The sequence below is a fragment of the Acromyrmex echinatior genome, chromosome 6 (assembly GCF_024713525.1).
Source record: "Acromyrmex echinatior isolate Ae372 chromosome 6, ASM2471352v2, whole genome shotgun sequence".
Lineage (NCBI taxonomy): Eukaryota > Metazoa > Arthropoda > Insecta > Hymenoptera > Formicidae > Acromyrmex > Acromyrmex echinatior.
Window position 1 is genome coordinate 888,693 of NC_141857.1, and position 12,461 is coordinate 901,153.

Genomic DNA, 12,461 nt, shown 5'->3' on the forward strand with positions numbered 1-12,461 from the left:
AAAGTTAACGCGCAGTGCTAGCGACGTCGATAATATTTTCTATCTAATGGTATCTCCCGCACCGCAACTGATAGAGTATCGATGTTGGGAGCGTTCAAGCGTTCTGGCGAAGTAAAATCACACAATCAGATTTCCCACTTGAGTATCTATTTGTCCATTTAGGCTCAACTCTTGAATACGTACATTAACGCAGGCCATTCGTCTACTCGCGCAGACTACTTGGCTCACGAAATTTATTTTTTTCATTTCCCGTACGGACCTCATCTGCCCACACGCATCTCTGTTTCTGTCAATGCTTTCTCTGAATCATTTAATCTCTTGGTTTTCACTATCAGGAAGAGCCCAACGTCCTACGTGCGGGTAGTCCGCGTTAAGACGGGAGTCACAATCTTATATGACGCATAATATGTAATGTACAAGAAAATGAATAAATCAAAGTGCTTTATTTCTGTCCTTTCCATGAAATAAAAGATTAGGTAATTTTTTTTATAAATATTTTATGCGTAATGCAACGATTTACGGCTCTTAAGATGAAGATCAACTCGCTCGGAGGCGGCGCATTTCGCGCGATTCTGGCCTCGAGCGCGGTTTTTTGGCAGCGTGATATCGGCGATATTACGACCGCAAGGGATTTTATCGCGCTAAGCGGGATTCCAGAAACAGCCAGAAAGCATTATCGATCGATCGCCCGCCCGCTGAGTGTAACGACGAACGAGGGAACCGTAACGAGCCGCCGCGCCGCATCGGTGGCGGTCGTGGCGGATTTTTTTCCCTGGCAGTCGGCGACGATGACTCAGAACGCTCGCCATTCGTATTGTCTCGAGGGACGATAACACCATATTACACCGAGGATGTTAGAAAAAGAAATCACGAGAAGGGCCGACTGGTATTTCTCCATCAGGGCCGCTCACGTACTACGTGAAAGTGGAGTACACGAAAGCTTTATTTTCCCTTGCGAAGCAGATTTGCATCAACGAGTCTATATGATTTTGTTATTTATTGTCCATATCTTTATGAAGTGTATTGGTGGAAAGAATTGATATAATCTGTTTTCAATCGCTAAAGATATCTCGATTTTTAAATTCGAAACATTTTGTAACCCGTTACAATGCCATTTCTAATATATAGGGTGTTCTATTTTAATTTACAGGCTAATAACTCGAAAAATACGGAAAGATGTTTCAAGTGACAGTGGAACGGTTTCGAGAGGGACGTTTTTGATCATGTTATTTTTTTTCTCTAGGTTTAGGCGTCAAAAAATATGAAGATTATCTTTATTTTTTTTAATGTAAAGGTAGATGATATTTTTTTTTTACATACGATTAATTATCCTGCATAAAAGTATCAAAAATAGAGATATAAAAAAATAATTTACGATATATTTAGAATAGTATTTTATGTCAATATGTATCAAAATAAAGTGTACACATATTGTGTGTGTGTGTGTGTGTGTGTGTGTGTGTGTGTGTGTGTGTGTGTGTGTGTGTGTGTGTGTGTGTGTATTTTTATATCTTTACCTTAATATTTTTATATGCAAAATAATTAAAGGAATTATGTAAAAAAAATTATATAATTTCATAAAGAAGGTGATGAATCTTCTTGACGTTTTCACTTAAAATAAAAACAATGTTATCAAAATACGTTCCCCTCGAGATCGTCCCGCTTTCATCTAAAACATTTTTCCACATCTTTTTTTTTGTTACCATTTGATAATACTTACTAAATATTTGTAAGAGTAACATAATTTTTAATTATATTAACCAAACATTTGATTGACATTTATTTCAATAAAATGTTTGATATATATATAAATTTTTCATTTCTGTATAATTTCTTATAAAAAATTTCTTATGCTCATATTATCCCTAAGGATGCTTATCCTTATTATCGTACCCAGAAGCACTGGACGAGTAATGAGAGCATCATTTCAACATTTGCATTAAAATAATCAATTTTAATACTAAAAGACATAAAACATCAACAAATCTATCAAGTGATATGCAAGATTTTTTTATTCTTCAGTATGTTAATTAAATATATCAAAATGTTTCTTTAAGCTCAATGCTCATAATACCCCATCCTGTCCTATATCTAGTTTTGTATAATAATTTTTTCTCTCACAAGATAAAGACCAACGAAACGCGCTTTTGAAAACGCGATTTGTTACAAAAAATATTCTTTTGTGCGTATAATATTAAGAATACCAAAAAAAAAACTAGATGTATCTATGTAACTTCGGATTTTTTTCTTAAAATTTTTCTAAAAATTAACAAAAATAAAAAAATTGTTAAATAATTGTATTGATTAATCATTTAGCTTAATAAAATGGTAAATCAGAAAAAGTCTTGCGAGGAAAAAATTAATATTTCAAATGTTCTATCAGGATCAATTGACTTTTTTCCGATATATAGATGACGTAAATACAATTCGAATTAATGCATTTCCATCATCTCGACAATGCAGCGGACATCAAACGTTATACTTGAGTTCGCAATAACATTAAATTATACTTATGCCTGCGCATCGGATAAAAGTCGACTGATCCTGAAATATTATAATCCTTATTTTTCTTCCTCTTTTCATTAAAATCTATTATTCCGTCGAGTGTGGTTAATCCGAGGGCACCAAAATTTTTATACTTATTATTTATTTTTTAAAAAATTAAAAATTGTGTGAGGCGAAGGATTTTTAATATGAGCTAATAAAGGACTATAATAAGATGAGAAACAAGATCGTTTACGTGAGTTACATCACCTAAATACGACGGACTATATTTTGCAACAAACTTGCATTTTAAAAGTGCGTTTCCATTTCTGGTTTTTCTCTTGTCAGTCCATATATTCTTTTATTTATTCAGTGGAAAATTACTTTTCCACTGTATAAATGAGTACAAGATTTTTTTATAGCTCTATCGTGCTATCTCCGTTCTGTCATAAGCGTAGGTCAAGTATATTATCGTTCTCTCAGCGTGCTTGAGATAGCAATTGCTCGGCTCATTAAACGACGGTCGAATATTCCGTATGAATATCTCTGCGTTCCCCTGCGTTATCGTATCTGCACAGAGTCGAGATTTTTATCGGTCTTATTATAATGAACTACCCTCGCTTGTATGTACATATAACCGCATCGCGTCGGTGGCAGATCCGACGCGTGAAATTTTTCCGAGATATTGATTCGCGCGATCGATAAGCAAACAAGAATCCAGGTCATTCGGAAGAAAATAATGACGTAACGCAGCTGTCTGATATTTCTCCGTTGGCGTTTGGTGTGCTTGAAAAACTATCACGATCGGTCTGTCATAATATTGTCGCATGTTCATAGCGATTTTCGCCAAGATAATCAAGATTTAATATCGCGAATACGTCATAACAGCCGCAAATGTTTAACGAAGAGACTTAGTAGTAATATCATCGCTCTCTCTTTTTCTCTCTCTATAAATGAACTCCCTTTTTCTTTCTCGTCTCTCGTCAAGCAAATAAAGTTTTTAATTAAATTCTCTTCTCCGCGCAATGTTTTTGAGCAAAAGATTGCGATGTTAAATGATAACACTGTGGAAAACAATATACGTTAATGTAACACGATAATACAACAGAAAGCTGAAAGCTTGTTGCAATCGCGATCAAGATTCAAAGCTGCTTTTCATTAGATAAATGGACACTCTGCGACTCGCGTTACTATTTCAAATAATTTCTTAATGTGTAAGAAGCTTTTAACATCTAATTACGTAAATATTCATCGCGCAAATGCAATAGTATAATTGTAGCGAGATAAAGAAGATAAACCCAATCTCATCGGCGCGACCATACAGCTTTTACGGTAATTACAGAAGCGTGATGGGAGATCTTTCGCCGGTGTTTACTTTCTTGCGGGATAATGTACAAGAAAGGCTGATGTTAATGTCTTGTGATGATAATAAATGCAACGTGTCACGCCATGACGCATGGGATAACGTAACTTTCCGCCTGAAATTGAGCGAGAAAATGGTCTTCACGGTCAACGTGCGCTTTCCAATATGTCGAAAGTGGGACACGCTAGAAAACTTATTTTTGAGTGTCCATGATTCACACTTATCAAATGGGAGTGAGAGAGAGAGAGAGAGAGAGAGAGAGAGAGAGAGAAAGAGAAATTGCTATATTATCGTATTAAATTATTTTAAGAAAATTAATTAATTAACTACGAGAGAAACTTACTGATGGCAGATTATAAAAGTACATATTTTTAATATCCTAAAAATTAACTTAAAACGATTAGCAGAAAATGCCTCGTTTCATTTTACTTTATTCTCAAAGGCTTTGCACTTAACCACTTTGTTAGGGGACTCATTAGTCACGCCGTGAGTCAAACGGGTACTATAGATGAATAATCACGTACGATTCACGTACTTTCCATTGATATGTCGTAAAAGTTGAGCGACTTATAAACTAGGGACTTAACTTTTGACTTTTGATAGTCAGATGATCTTACAATACAGTTTGCGTCTCTTGAATAACTTTCATACGTCTTACCCGTATAATCGACCAGAAATATCTCCCGCAAACTTTCAAAGAATTTCCACCACAGTAATACTGTGGCCAGAGGAACGTTCTACAAAAGTACTCGCTGAATGCGACGCCGAGGACCGGCGAATCCATTCTTCGTGCCACTTCTATTACATTAATTAGGAATCAAAAGCGACGTAGCGGTACCTTATATACCGCGGACGGCATATATCCCAATTAGCGGTGATCATCTTGTCGCCAACGCGTGGCAATAAGAATGCGAATTGACGATTCGCGTGTACGTGTACTTACTCGAACGTGAAGTGGACGATTTTGACAAAGGCTGGGGATTCGCCGACGGCGCCTGAATCGATAAAACAAATCGACGCGTGAACAACGGTGCTCATGGCACCGTGGCACGACGCCTGTGATTACGGATATGTCAAAGGCGCAACGTGCTTTGATTGAAGGCTTTGTATGGGATCTACCAACGCGCGCATTCGCACATGCATATATGCGCCTCCGTGTATACATTTTTTCGCCGTTCGCGGCCACCTCAACCGCACCGTTAAACCTCACGGGGCTCTTTGATCGATCGATCCAACGACGATTCGTTTTTTTCGTAAGTGTCGCGGTAATGCTCGAGTTTTTAAACCCTAAAGGCACACATAAAACTTATACAGTAAAATGTAAGCAATGAGTGAATCGGCTGATTACAGTAGAAACTATAAGACAATAGCGTAAGCTATAGCAAATCTAAAATGTTGATTTGCTTATTGCTTATATCTTATTGCTTAAGGTATAAGTTTTCTATGTAACATGATCCTTAACATTTAAGTAGATACGATGGTTGTAACATTACGAATAGTTATCTTAAAAACCTTGATTTGAAAAAGGAAAGTAAAAAAAATTGCCCAGAAATGTTAAAATTTATTATTTTTACGTTCCTCTATCTCATAAGAATATTAATGATAAATTTAACTCTATGTGTATTATTAAAACATACATAACTGTAAAATAAAATTTGAGATGTTTGAGTACCTTACTTATCTATTGAAAGGTTAAAGGCTATAGTAACAAAAAAAAACGTAAGACAATAAATAGTAAGTAGTAAGCGAATTGGCCAATCACAATAGAGAACGTAAGACAACAATATAAGCTGTAACAAGTCTAAAATATTGATTTGCTTACATCTTATTCTGCTTCGGTTTGTTTGTATATATATCAATAACATAATCTTCACCCTTATGCATGATCTACAATGGCAGTAGAATAACAGTGAATAAGACTGTAAGAGTAAGAAATTAACCAATCATAGTCAAATGTGAGAAGAATAATTGACTGTGATTGGTCAATTTCTTATTCTCAGGATCGTTTTCACAATATATGGTTACCTAAAGATTAAAGGTAATCAAGAAATTCATAAATAAATTTCATTAATCTGTTGGTAACTCAGATAGCCAAGTCTGTAGAAAATAGATTTTTTTAAATGTCTGCACTATGCCAATAAAATAACAACAGAATTAAACGTACATAATATTGTTGACAGATCGCTAGAAAAAACGTAACAGAATCAATATATTGATAAAATCGGGCCTCACAGCCTCATCCATTACTGCTATTGTCATTGTAGACATTGTACGCATTAAATCCATGGCACATACAAAAATATAAGGCAATAATAAAATTATATAAAGATTCTTATCAAATAAAAATAAATCTAAGTAAAGGGCAAATAAGAGTCAAAAATTAATAAAACTTGAATATAAAAACATATACATATAGATTCTCGATATCATTCCTCTAAGAATTTTGATGATTAACGTATAAAATATCTCAGAACAATAAAATATCTTGATGATCTAATTAAACAATAATGATTAGATTTTTTATTGCGGTACAATCATAGTCGAAGGATCAACCACTACTAAAAAAATGTACAGTGATTGCTAATTATGGCAATACAACACACTTTATTGCTAGCATTGCTATTATATTGTTAGTATTGTTTTCATATGTATTATCAATCTATTGCGCACAATATTGCCAAGTATTGTTAATGTATTGCTAGCATATTATTAGTACATATTGATAGTATTGCTACTGCTAGCATTATCTGTTTTACGACTGTACTGCCGTATATAAAATATATTTGTAAAAAAATGTACACTGATTGCCATAATGATTGACTCCTCGACCATAGCACAAGAAATGATAATTAATTTCCTGCACCGGATTTTACAATTTACTCAATTTTTCTTCCATTCGCCGTATTAATTGTTACGCCTCGATGATTGTCGGTAATGAAAGAATCTCTCTATAGAAAATTGTATAATGCACATGCGCGTGCGGCATACAGCATTTAATTAGACTATTCCCACGCATTATATTTCCTGAAATGATTATATATCGGATAATCTCAACGAGATATCAAATTAATTGCGTCTTATATGATAGCTTAATGCTGATTATTTAATTGCTTTATCTGCTTTATTATATCACACTTTATTGCTCGTTGTATGCAAATATTACTCGATATTCATGATTCGAAGAAAGTAGTTTATCGCCTACTCGATGATGGAACGCGGCCAATTTTATTATTTGATATCTGTGATCTTCTTTGAAGATATTATCGAAAAGAAATTAGAAACTTTGAGTTAGAAACTACAATATATAAAATCCAGGTTTTATCCCTGAAAGTTTTTTAGTCAGATATATATTTTTTTGGACATTTGATGCCACGTTGTTGTTCTAGAATTCAATTTTTGTATTTATTCAGAGATTTCTGTTTATAGTTACAAACGATCAAAATGCAGTAGGTACAATGATTGTCGATTTTTATCAATATAGATTAATTTTAATCTCAGTTTAATTTACTCGTTATTTTTTTAATTCTTGAAACTAGTGGAACATAAAAAGTAAGTCAAATCGAGATTAAAATCTACATTGATGGAATCAGACACAAGTTGACGGTAGCCACGAATATAATTCAGTGATATATTTCAGAGATATTATCAACTCATTTTTTAGGCATTGCAAAGACGTTACCACCTCCAAATTATAAAAACAAAAGTTATTAAATAATACTGAAATAACGTAGATAATTAAATTTTAATCCCATAAATATCAAGAAAAATTAAATCATTCTTCCATCTTGTTTCAGAATTTTGAAAACAGTGTTTGATATAAAAAATTGATTTTTTTGTTTAATTTTTTCAAAGTTAAAAAATCTTTTTTTGAATCTCTAATCTTCTTACATGATTTTTTTGTTTAATTTTTTCAAAGATAAATCTTTTTTTAAATCTCTAATCTTCTTACACACACACACACACACACACACACACACACACACACACACAAAATTGCGTGCCAAGAAGACGTGAATAAACATTTCACGGAAAATGGCACGGAGATTTTCCCCAAGCCTGCATGGAACATCGCGCGAATAAGTGGCATGTATAGGCACCACCTGTTACCTCGGAAGCCGGAAAACCGGCGCGCGTTCCAATTAGGGGAATGAGCCTTCTCCTTTTATCGCCGTTCTTGCGCGCGTCGTGGAACGAAGCGGGGGAAACCGCGAATAAACATTCTCCCCCTCATATCTCATTTCACGGGGCACGATAAAGCGCCTCGACGCCGCCGAGGATGGTCTCTGCGAGCTCCTCGTCTCTTTCGCAAAGGCGAAGCGCTTCCTCTTCTGCGGTTATCCGAGAAGAAAAAGAAGTCACCGCAAACACGGAGATCGTAAATTAAAATGCTGGAGATGCCTATACAGTTGCTCTTTTCATTTCCTGCCTCTGTGCTGTTTATTGATCTCGACCTATTTGCTTTAAAGAGAAAATTATTGAAAAAGACTTTCTCGATGGAGTTCGAAAATAAAACGCGGATCGATCGTTCCGTGAGGAAGACTAATGCAATTTCTTTGGGAATTACTGAAACGCGAAGAAAAGAGAATAAAATTGAGAACATCGACGTATTTAAAAATTACCACACTGATAATGGGAAAAAAAATGCTTGGTATTTATGATTATAATTGCATGGGAAAATAATTATTGTTAGAAGCTCCATTTTTATAATTATCACTGCTATGATATTAGTAATAATAATATTTATAGTTTTATATACCAAAAATAGATTATTTTATCACGCAATTATAGTCACAAATACCGAAACATGGTTCTCTCGGTAATAATTTATACAAATTATGAAAATTACATGCGGGATTTTGTAATTTTGCATAAGTCACATAATTTTTAAGAACTAAAGAAAACACCGGTTATATCAATTATATTGAAAATTCTAAAAATGAGCTGTTTACTTCGTAGAGTTAATTTTCAATAAATATTCGCGACCATTTGCAAATTCGGTGAGAGGTCGCGTTCCCCACGAATGTCTTGCATTGCTGCAGCTGCATGTATGCAGGGGTGAATATATTATTTCGCGTAATGGTATGCATAATAAACATGCTGTGAGACAAAAAATTTTCCAGCGGAAGATATTTTTGGAAATGTCATTAAATTGCGAAGTTATTAAAAAAGCAATAATAGAGAGCTTGCAAATTAGATTTTTGCCAATTTCATTTCTCTTTGAAATATTTCGCGTATGTGAAGTATTAAAAGGACTCATATAACCGAAATAAAAAATGATGTAGGTCCTTTTGTTTTTTATGTTTAATCGTTTGAACTCACTCTGAAACTCTTTGTGGTAAAGCCGAAGCTCCATTAGCTACATTGGAATTCTAAAAATGGGCTGTTGACGTCATAGAGGAAAAATTGATTTTAGGGTATCTGCATGACGGGTACTTCTGTCAAAAGTGCACTTTACGAAAACTTCCGGCCAGCCGGTCGGTCGCCCCTTGAAATCGATCAACCCCGAATGTTTTGTAACGATGACGCACGTGGAGATTGCTTACGTGTCTACCACACGGGGGTCAAGTGAAACGTCGAAGTTTGGGGTCGTGGGATAAGCAGAGCTATTTTTCATCGAACTCACTGCTCGAACTTGTGCCAAATGCTGATTCATTCAGGGATATAATTGAAACTAATCAAACATGTCACGTGTTTATTCTCAGAAATTTATTGTGAATTATGGCGATTAATTCTCTTAGAAGGGACATCCTTCTACGATGTATTTTCCTGTAGACATAACGCAGGTTGAACACGAGCATCATTCCAAAGCGCGTTGGAAAGCGGACTTTCTATCGATACAGAGAATATACGGTGTACACCGAATTATGCTTTCATGGTTGTGGTTCTTGATTAATTGCGGATTATTTTCTCCTGCTCATCATTTCGCGCAATAACTGCGAAAGCAGGATGTACAAAGTGTCCTAGATAATTCTTTCCTGCTTTCTTTCGACCAGTTTCTTCTCATTTAAGCCGGAAAATTTAATGGAAAATTTAATTATACATCGACTAATTATATATCTAAGATAGATATTATCGACAGATTGTGTAATGATATTAATGTTATGTATTATGAATGTAAATCATGTATTTGTACGTGGACAATTTCTAGAAAAAAAAAACCTTATTTCTAAAAAATAAACATTAATTTATGTGAGCAATAAGTACATTTTATCCTAACAACAAGAGTTCCGCGAAAGTAATCATATTCATGATTTTAGAAGCTAATTTCTCAACTATACTAATACTTTTTGTTCGTTCAAACAATACAATGTTTCGCGTTTGCTTATTATTAAGAAAATATATTTTAATTATTACACATTTTTTAGGTAAAATAATTTTGAGAAATATACAACCTATCGTATTCTTTATTAATAAATTGCTATAATTAATGTTTTCTTTTTAAAAATAAGGATGTTCTTTTTAAAAAGACATTTTTCTTGAAGATACTTTTTGAGTATACTGTATTACAGATCGCCTTATTGTTGAAGTGTTTTTGTGTTTTTTGTATTTTTGATTATATTATGAAGAAACGTAAGAGTCTAGAAAGTGCTTTATGAATACCTGGTACCTCAGTTTCTTGATCCATGAAGATATGCTATTTTTAAATAGATTTCGTTGGAGGTTGCGCATCAGGTATCGATTGTCGGAAATTATAATTCATTGAAATCGCGCATCGCGACCGAACAGTCGAGTCTAAAGTGAGCCGAGCTGAATCCTGGACAATCTCCAACATGCTGTTTCTATTCGCTACACGAAAGGGACGATGTTACCCGAAATATTAAAGTAGGCCAGAAGGCATGGATTATCGAATTGCACGACCGCGATGTTTGCTAGTGCAATCTGTCTTACACATCTTTTGCCAGTCGTCCCAAGTATCGAGAAACGTAATAATACTGACGACTTCCAAGTCGTAAATTATAGAAGAAAATATACTGAAAATATAAATCGTAACAGCGCGAAAAATTAATTGTCGCTTTGTATCGCAATGCAAATAGAGACATAGACATTTTTGTATTTATATTTTTGTTTTTATATCCTATAAAAATAAAAATAGCCATGTTGGTGTTTATATTAACCAATATGATGTGAATTTAACGCTATGGTTTTAAATCCACATCATGATAATGTTGATATAAACACTAAACACCAGAGATTTGATGGTAATGTTAACATCAATTAACACAATGAGAATTATATAGACACTGCATGGGAGTTAACACATTAGAAATGTTAAATCCACACTGATATTTTTTAGAGTAAAAAGGTGATCTCACTCGATTAACGAATACTGACAGTATTACTGATCGTGTATAGTTAATATTGATGGATTGACGTAAAACACACTGACAGTGATCTGGATTTTCATTCTCGAGCATCAGTATCACTTTATTAAGATCCATGTTACAGTATGTCACAGTGCAAAAGCTATATACGTAAAACTACACTGTTAAATCTATAGTGTCAAATTTAACTTAATGTGAGTCGCCACTGCTTCTAATCAATCATATTGTTATTTTACACAAAAACATGATTATATTTAATGATTATATTTAACATTCTACAATATCAAATTGACACGATATAATGTTAAATTTAATTATATATATTTTAATAAAAAATAACGATATAGTTTAGTAGGGGCAGTAGCGACTCACATTAGATTAAATTCGACACTATAGATTTAACAGTGTAAAGTGAAATATGTTGTCAATAAGAAATTGTATTAGTAAATAATAATTAGTAAATAATTTTTGCATTGACAATAGTTCGCAGAAAGACATACATTTATTACATAAAATTACATCGTTTAAATATTATTGCGCGGAATAAAGAAATATTATTTTATACGAGTATGACAAGAAAACGTGTTGAAATCGCATTGCGAAATGGACGAGCTGCTTCACTGCATGCGATAGTTACCGAGACACGTTGTGATTGAAATGGTATTACGTTCGACGAACGTGAGGTAAAATTATCGGGCCATCATTACGACACGTTCGCTGCCAGGTGCGCCATAAACGATACATATGCTTTACTTTACATGGGCCACGTGTATCATTTACGAACTGGAAACAGATATATTCGAATGCGCGTGTATTCGGAGTACATCCCGTTTCGCCGTCACTGCTTTACTGCCACTTGCGCGCAGAAATTATTAACGAACCTGAGCTTTATACGAACTTGATCGATTCTCACGAATGAATATGTCTCGACATGTACATAGTTACGATGGTACGTCGGGCTAGGATAAATTGAGTTATGTGACAACAAATTTTCTATAATTCTATATTGTAAATATTCCGAATATTGTATTCTACACAAAAAGATTTTGCTACAGTATATCTAAAAATTTAGATGGATATTAGCTCTGAAAATAAATTTTATATTAGATATCTAGCTAAATTTTTAGATATTTCAGTAAAATTGTTCTTTCTATAAATATTCCATATTTTTTGTAACAGTTCTAGTTTTTCTTTCTGAAAAGAATAATTTTGTTTTTCAATAAACGGAATTTCTCTATTTCCAAATTATCGCACGAGCGCTTCAAAAATTCATAAAAAGAACAATTTCGCTA

At 33.9% G+C, this 12,461-nt stretch overlaps 1 protein-coding gene across 1 annotated transcript in view; it reads left to right on the forward strand.

Annotated features, from left to right (window-relative positions):
• The window catches only part of LOC105151684 (uncharacterized), a 66,554-nt gene that overhangs the window by 36,843 nt on the left and 17,250 nt on the right, over positions 1-12,461 (forward strand). The gene's annotated exons all lie outside the window — the stretch shown is intronic.